The following is a 6520-nucleotide window of genomic DNA, read 5'->3' on the forward strand; positions in this document are numbered from 1 at the left end:
AGGTAATGCTTGTTTTCCCCGGCGTGTTATCACTTTATCTAGGAATATAGACAACCACATGGATTCTTAGATAATTTAAAAAAATCTAAGCCACAAGTAAAGTTTAAGTCACAAGTCTCCGGAGTAAGGAGCGAATGAGTGATTTCACGGGGGGTACATAAAAGAATAAGTCATAGTTGGAAAAGTATACATGTGTGTGTGTGTGTGTTTGTAAAGAAATAAGTGTATGTGTGTGAGATATGTTTACTAATCAAAATTATTTTTTGTGGGTATGTGTGTGTGTGGCCCACCCCCAACCCAAAGGGTAAGACCACATGGTGGGGAGTAAGGCCACCATGTGGAACTCACTCCCCACCTACTGATAACAAGTGAATAAAAGTGGATTTGTATGATAAGTGTCGAATGAAAAAATGATGCCACTAATAAATGCGTAAACCACTTCAACAAAATAGATATAAGTAATAAGGCGGATCACAAAATGACTGGGGATTATCCATGCTTAAGAATTATCCAATGGATGTGAATTAAATGCATGGCACTAGCTTGATCAAAGGCTAGTTGGAAAATCAAAGTGTGTTTTTAGATTAAAAATTTCCATCAATAATTGAGCCAATTAATTCCATCAATTGGATAAAAAGTTAAAAAAGGAAGACATACAAGGAAAAAATGTTTGAGACATTTAAGATGAAAAATGCAACAACTAGAGTTTACAAATTTTTTTATCAAAATTAAGAATTTTTAATAATATTGAGTTTGACAAACATAATACGTCGAATCCTCAGGTAGTCAAGGTTTCAAGGTCAGGGTCCACTTACCTACCACCATCCAAACCAACTAGGTATTAGAACATCATAGTTACGTTTGGGTAGACAGGTAATGCATGTTTCCCTCGGCTTGTTATTGCTTTACCTAGGAATATACACAACCATATGGATGCTTAGATAATTAAAAAAATTTAAGCCACAAGTGAAGTTTAAGTCACAAGTGGAGTAAGGAACGAATGAGTGATTTCACAAGGGGTACATAAAAGAATAATTCATAGTTGGAAAAGTATACATGTGTGTGTGTGTATAAAAAAATAAGTGTCTGTATGTACGAGATATGCTTACTAATCAAAATTATTTTTTGTGGGTATGTGTGTGTGTGTGTGTGTCCATTCTTTGCACTAATATCTTCCTTCAAGCCCTTGGGCTTGTCTTGTGAAAAAGATATGATCCTTTTGGTCAATGTGTGGAGTAGGATTAGACAAAGTCATTTCATTGCAAAGGGTGGAGAGAGAGACTAAAACTCAAGTACAAGCTGGTAGGGAGCTCAAGGTCCCAATGCTTTTGCTTTGTCTCAATGCCTAAACCTAATTTTGGGATGGATATTCCTGATGCACATTTCTTGCCATTGGCCTACTTAGATGGGTTTCTAATTGAATTATCTTTTACATTATACTCTATCTCGCATTCGCTACCTCTCCCCTCTTACTGCCATGCAAGCTCTAATATATGTTCACTAAACCGTATTTTGTGTGACCATTTATGCCATGTCTAGCATTTGTGTGCTTATGTAGTTACTTATTTACATACTTTCGAAAATGGGTGGTTTGTTGTCTTAATAAATTGTTTACTCCAAGTGTTTGCCAACAATGCCCTCCTTTAAATTTATGCATAGTACCTCCAATTCTCTCTTTCTATTCTTTTTTATTGGATTTGAAGACCATATGAAGAAAGTGAGACAATTGAATGCATGGAATTCTTTTCAAACTTGTATTCGTTTGAAGGATCTCTAAGCACTATGTCTTCAATCCGTGATTTTTAAAAAACCCACATAATACTTTGGAACGTGTTGCTTCATCATTCCTCAGTTGGAGTGTGGCTTAATCATTCTTTGTTTTGAGTGTTTGGAATTTGCTTGTATCTCATGACTGCAAATTTATGACCTTTGTTACCATAGTGCAAGAAGTGGTTATGTCTCCTTCCTTTTTTTTCCTTGTTACAATTACGTTGGTCTCTGATTTGCATTATGGAAGGGAAATGGAGTTCATGATTTATACTTATGGCTACATATGGGAATTTTGTTTTGTGCAGGGGCCATGCTAGTCTTCTCTATATGGTTCCAATTTTATTAGATGTCTTGTATGAGTAAATGTCATTTACTAAGGTTAAAAGGTTTCATTCTCTTCAATCCATAATGAGACAGGCGTCTCTACCACTTTTCATACATTCAAACTCTACAAGCTTCTAGGAATAGGATTTTGCTACAAAAATTGATTTGTATGTGCTTTCATAGCACCCCTCGTTTTTTCTAATTCTCTATGGATTGGTCATTCTATAGGGTGTTGGTCATAACATCCTACACCTACTCTTCTAAATCATAGGAATTGTGTTGGTATTTCCTTTTTAAGAAGTGGTATACTACTCGTCTACTAGTTGTGCACACATTAAATGATTTGTAATGCCTATGTTTTGCACTCATAGAGTGGCACAATGGAAACTATGTGCATTAACTCCTCTTCTGTGGGTTTCTTTGCAACTATTTGTAATGTAGATGTTTTGCACTCCTAAACATGAAATGTTTGTGCAAGTATTGGTCTTATTTTTTCCACACAATAAATGCTACTCCACTCACATGCTTAGACCAAAAAATTCTTAAGTCTAGGCTTCGTTGTAAGCCCATGGATAGAAAGATAAACTAATATCTATGACATGTTTTTGGTCATCCATTTTCCCTTTGAATGAGTATTCCTAATCAAAACTTGCAAATGGAATAGCTAGATAATATTTCAGAGACCATGGTACAAATTATAAAAACTTATCGATCAAGAATGCCATGTTTTCATCTCATTTGTTGTCCCATATTAGAGGTTGGGTTGCTAGAACGTTCTCATGGGTATTCACTCCTTTGTACATTCTATGACATCTATCAAAGAAGGATAGGAATGCCTTCACAATGGCCTTACATTTAACTTGGGTAGGGATTATTTTTTCACCCTTATTTATGTCCTAGATGTGGCTAGGAAAATTTCCTATCCAAAATTTTAGGTATCATGATTAGGCCTCTATTAGCATAATTAAAGTGGCATCAAGAGTCCAAATTCCATTTCCACAAGCAAGATGAGGGAAGTGGTGTCCCTTTCAATCTTCGGTTACAAACACAACAGAATTTCCATACAAATACCACGGGAATTGGAGAAGACAAATAGTCTGTGTCTCAATATTGGAATTGCCATTGTTGCAATGTGGGAACAAATAAATGCATCCGTATATGAATAGTTACAAAACTATGTGGATTGTGATATTTCTCACACAAGTGTTTCGAAAAATGATCACTTTTTCATATTGCCTCCAATTTTCTCTTGATATTCTTCCTATTGGATTTGAAGGCAATATGAACAAAATAAGACATTTAAATGTGAGGAAGGAAACATTTTAGATCTGCCTTCGTATTGAGAGTTGACTTTGTTAAAGAATTCCTACTAGTTGAGTGTCTTCATATATGGAAATTTGGGTGCACAGTTTGTGGAAGTATCTATTCAATTGGTATGGCCTATGTTTTGACGTTTTAGTGCCCTATGTTTTGATCGATTCCTCCTAAATCTAGTCATTTTTGTACAATTGTACAATTGTATTGGTATGGCCTATGTTTTAACGTTTTAGTGCCCTATGTTTTGATCGATTCCTCCTAGATCTAGTCATTTTTCACTTTTGTACAATCGTACAATTGTGGGATCCCTTTTATAATTACATTGAATTAGAACATTTGGGATCTTTAATCCTATTTGTAGATACCATTTTATAGGGTATTGGTTCACCACTTGGTCCTTTCAATTTCAAGGAATTGGTATGATAGTGGGTTGGTATTCCATATTTGGCAAAATGAACTTGCTAAGTGTGGATAGTGCTTGCCTATAAGACTTTGTTATTGGCAATAGCACATGGTATAATACTTATTACATTCCTCCTTGGCTAACATTACTTAGTGGCTTCAATAAAAAATGAGATTAAAGATATTTGAGCATCGTGTTTCCAATTTAAGGCCACATTTGGGACTATAGTGGGGTTAGGTTGTCAACATATAAGCAAAAGCTAGTTCATGTGCCCAGTGGAGAATAATCATGTAGGACGATCATTCCCATAAAGATTATTCAGGCCTCTAATTGAAACCCATAAGGCATTTTGGATGTTATGATTTTGACTTGCATCATCTTTATTCCCATAGAGCCCACATTTAGAATGCATCCAAATTGTCCATGTTGGTGGGACACATCATCATTTGTGGAATTACAAAGTCTCATGTCATTTGGATTACTCTTATTCCATGTTTTGGAATGAGCAACTAAGACGAAGACTTGAGAGTAGGAAGACTAGAACATAAGATTAACCGACTATCTACAAAAAATTATATAAAAGGCTAGTGCAACTATTTCTACATTATTCTTTATTCCTTGTTCTATTCTGGACTTTGTCCTCTATCTTTTGTTACATCTGCATTTTTCCTCTTCAGCTTGCAAGCCTATTTGGCTAACCCTTGAGTTTGATTTAATCTCAATTGTGATCTCATATTTGTTGAAGAATTGGTGAAGGAGAGAGAGAGAGAGAGAGAGAGAGAGAGAGAGAGAGAGAGAGAGAGAGAGAGAGAGAGAGGAGAGCTTGATAGCTCACGTACTATTAAAGATGTATACACTATGCTCCCCACATGGAGTGAACCCAAAATAGGTATTTAAACGAGGAAGGGGATATATACACGAGAAAGTGAACCCAAAATAGGTACATATACAATGAATGCAAAACATGTATATATACAAGGAAGTGAATATGGGAGTAGGAGCCCTAAACCACATGTAGTACGTAGTGCACATACAATGCAATTTACAATCTCAATGCGTCCTATTAAATTGCACTTACAACAAGACTATACTAAAATAGAAATTTTATCATGCTAAGGACTGAATAAGAAATTTAGGCAAGCGGACCTAGGCGAGTGGAACAGAGTAGCCTGAGTTCTCTTTTTGCATTAGATCTTGAAGTATAGGGTTCAATGTTATCATTTAGACACACGATTTATGAAAAAATTCCCCTAAATTACACACAACATATGGCTAAAACTAAACCTCAAGCATTTACACATATATAACTCTACTTCTATCCATTTCTACTCCATTTGGTTCATGTATCTATCATGGACTTATTTAATTAATTTTTTCACATTTGTGATGCCATCACTCACATAACTCCTTGTGCTCCACACGATGTCCAATCTCTACATATGCCTAGTGTTGATGCAAACTTTGCTCCCAGTGGAAGAGGCTCCCTTCCTTCTATCTCACGACCCCCATTGAATACATGCCGTATTGCCAACCATCCTGCTTGTGCTTCATCAGCCATAAATCCATAAAAATTTACTTCGAATAGCCAGACCGTACCATGACTTGGTTAAGGTTCTCCCAAAAGAGTATTTGTACATCTGTGTCCTCTTCTTTCATTTCACATGTGGCTATATTGGGCAGCTCCCGCTAGCTATGATACAAAGAATAGAATACAAGATCAGCATGCACCATGTAGCAAACAATCAATATGGGAAAACCATAGGAAATTATGGAATATTATACCTTGGATCATAGACATGACAAGCAAAAGTGCTCCAACCAACCACTCTCTGTGTGTGATCAAACATCACCCAGCTTGTCTTCAAATCACCGGAACCATCACGATTCATATGATTAACTATGTCAACCCCTGAAGCTGGACCCTTGGTGGACATTTTGGACACAAAACATCTTTCTTCCTCAAACCCCTGTCTAGGAAATTGGCTACAGTGAAAGAAGTCATACATGCATTTTCGTTTTAGCTCCAAGATACTGTCTAGCCCTCCAACGCCTTCCCAACAATGTCCTTTTTGCCTTTTTGCCTTCCTAACAATGTCTTTCAACCTGGTTAAAGTAAAGGCAGAAAACCCATTTATCATCGAAAATTTCCAAACACCAAGAAAGAAAATGAGAAAGGATTTTGAAATACCTGCGCGTTCTTGCTAGAGGCTCCAATTCCTCCAAAATGTTGTACAACTCATCGCCAAAATGAGACTCCAGAGACCTTTTAGAATTCATTACCATTTTCTCTATCAATCTTCGTGTCACATCCATTTGTATTTTCCTTGTTCCAACAGTGCGATTTGATTGCACGGCTTCTTGCACCAATAGAGAACTAGACCCCGACACTGTGGATTTCTCTATTGGAAGTGTATCTTCCTTGGGGCCTAGAGGAAGATACACTTCCAATAGAGAACTCGACCCCGACATTGTGGATTTCCACTCTACTGTAGACACCACTTGGACTGTCTCGTCATCGTCCTGAACACTCACAAAACATTTATCATCACTGTATTCATCATCCTCGACATATATGGTGTGTGGATCACTTCTAGCCATTGTCAGTGAGGATGTCCTCTCTCTAGTTGACACTATATACTTGTCAGACAAGCTTGAATCCATGATGAAATGTATACCTCCTTCCATGTTGGTGTGCTCCACCATAGG

The 6520-nt window shown here is 36.8% G+C and overlaps 1 non-coding gene across 1 annotated transcript; it reads right to left on the minus strand.

Moving 5' to 3' along the window:
• Positions 1-2036: 2036 nt before the first annotated feature.
• On the minus strand, positions 2037-2138 carry LOC147880878 (U6 spliceosomal RNA). The gene has a single exon (XR_015540515.1). It is a non-coding gene; the product is annotated as a U6 spliceosomal RNA (small nuclear RNA).
• Between the last annotated feature and the right edge of the window lie 4382 nt (positions 2139-6520).

This window comes from Dipteris shenzhenensis, chromosome 31, assembly GCF_047967505.1.
Source record: "Dipteris shenzhenensis isolate YYH24624 ecotype China chromosome 31, Dip_SZ_1.0, whole genome shotgun sequence".
Lineage (NCBI taxonomy): Eukaryota > Viridiplantae > Streptophyta > Polypodiopsida > Gleicheniales > Dipteridaceae > Dipteris > Dipteris shenzhenensis.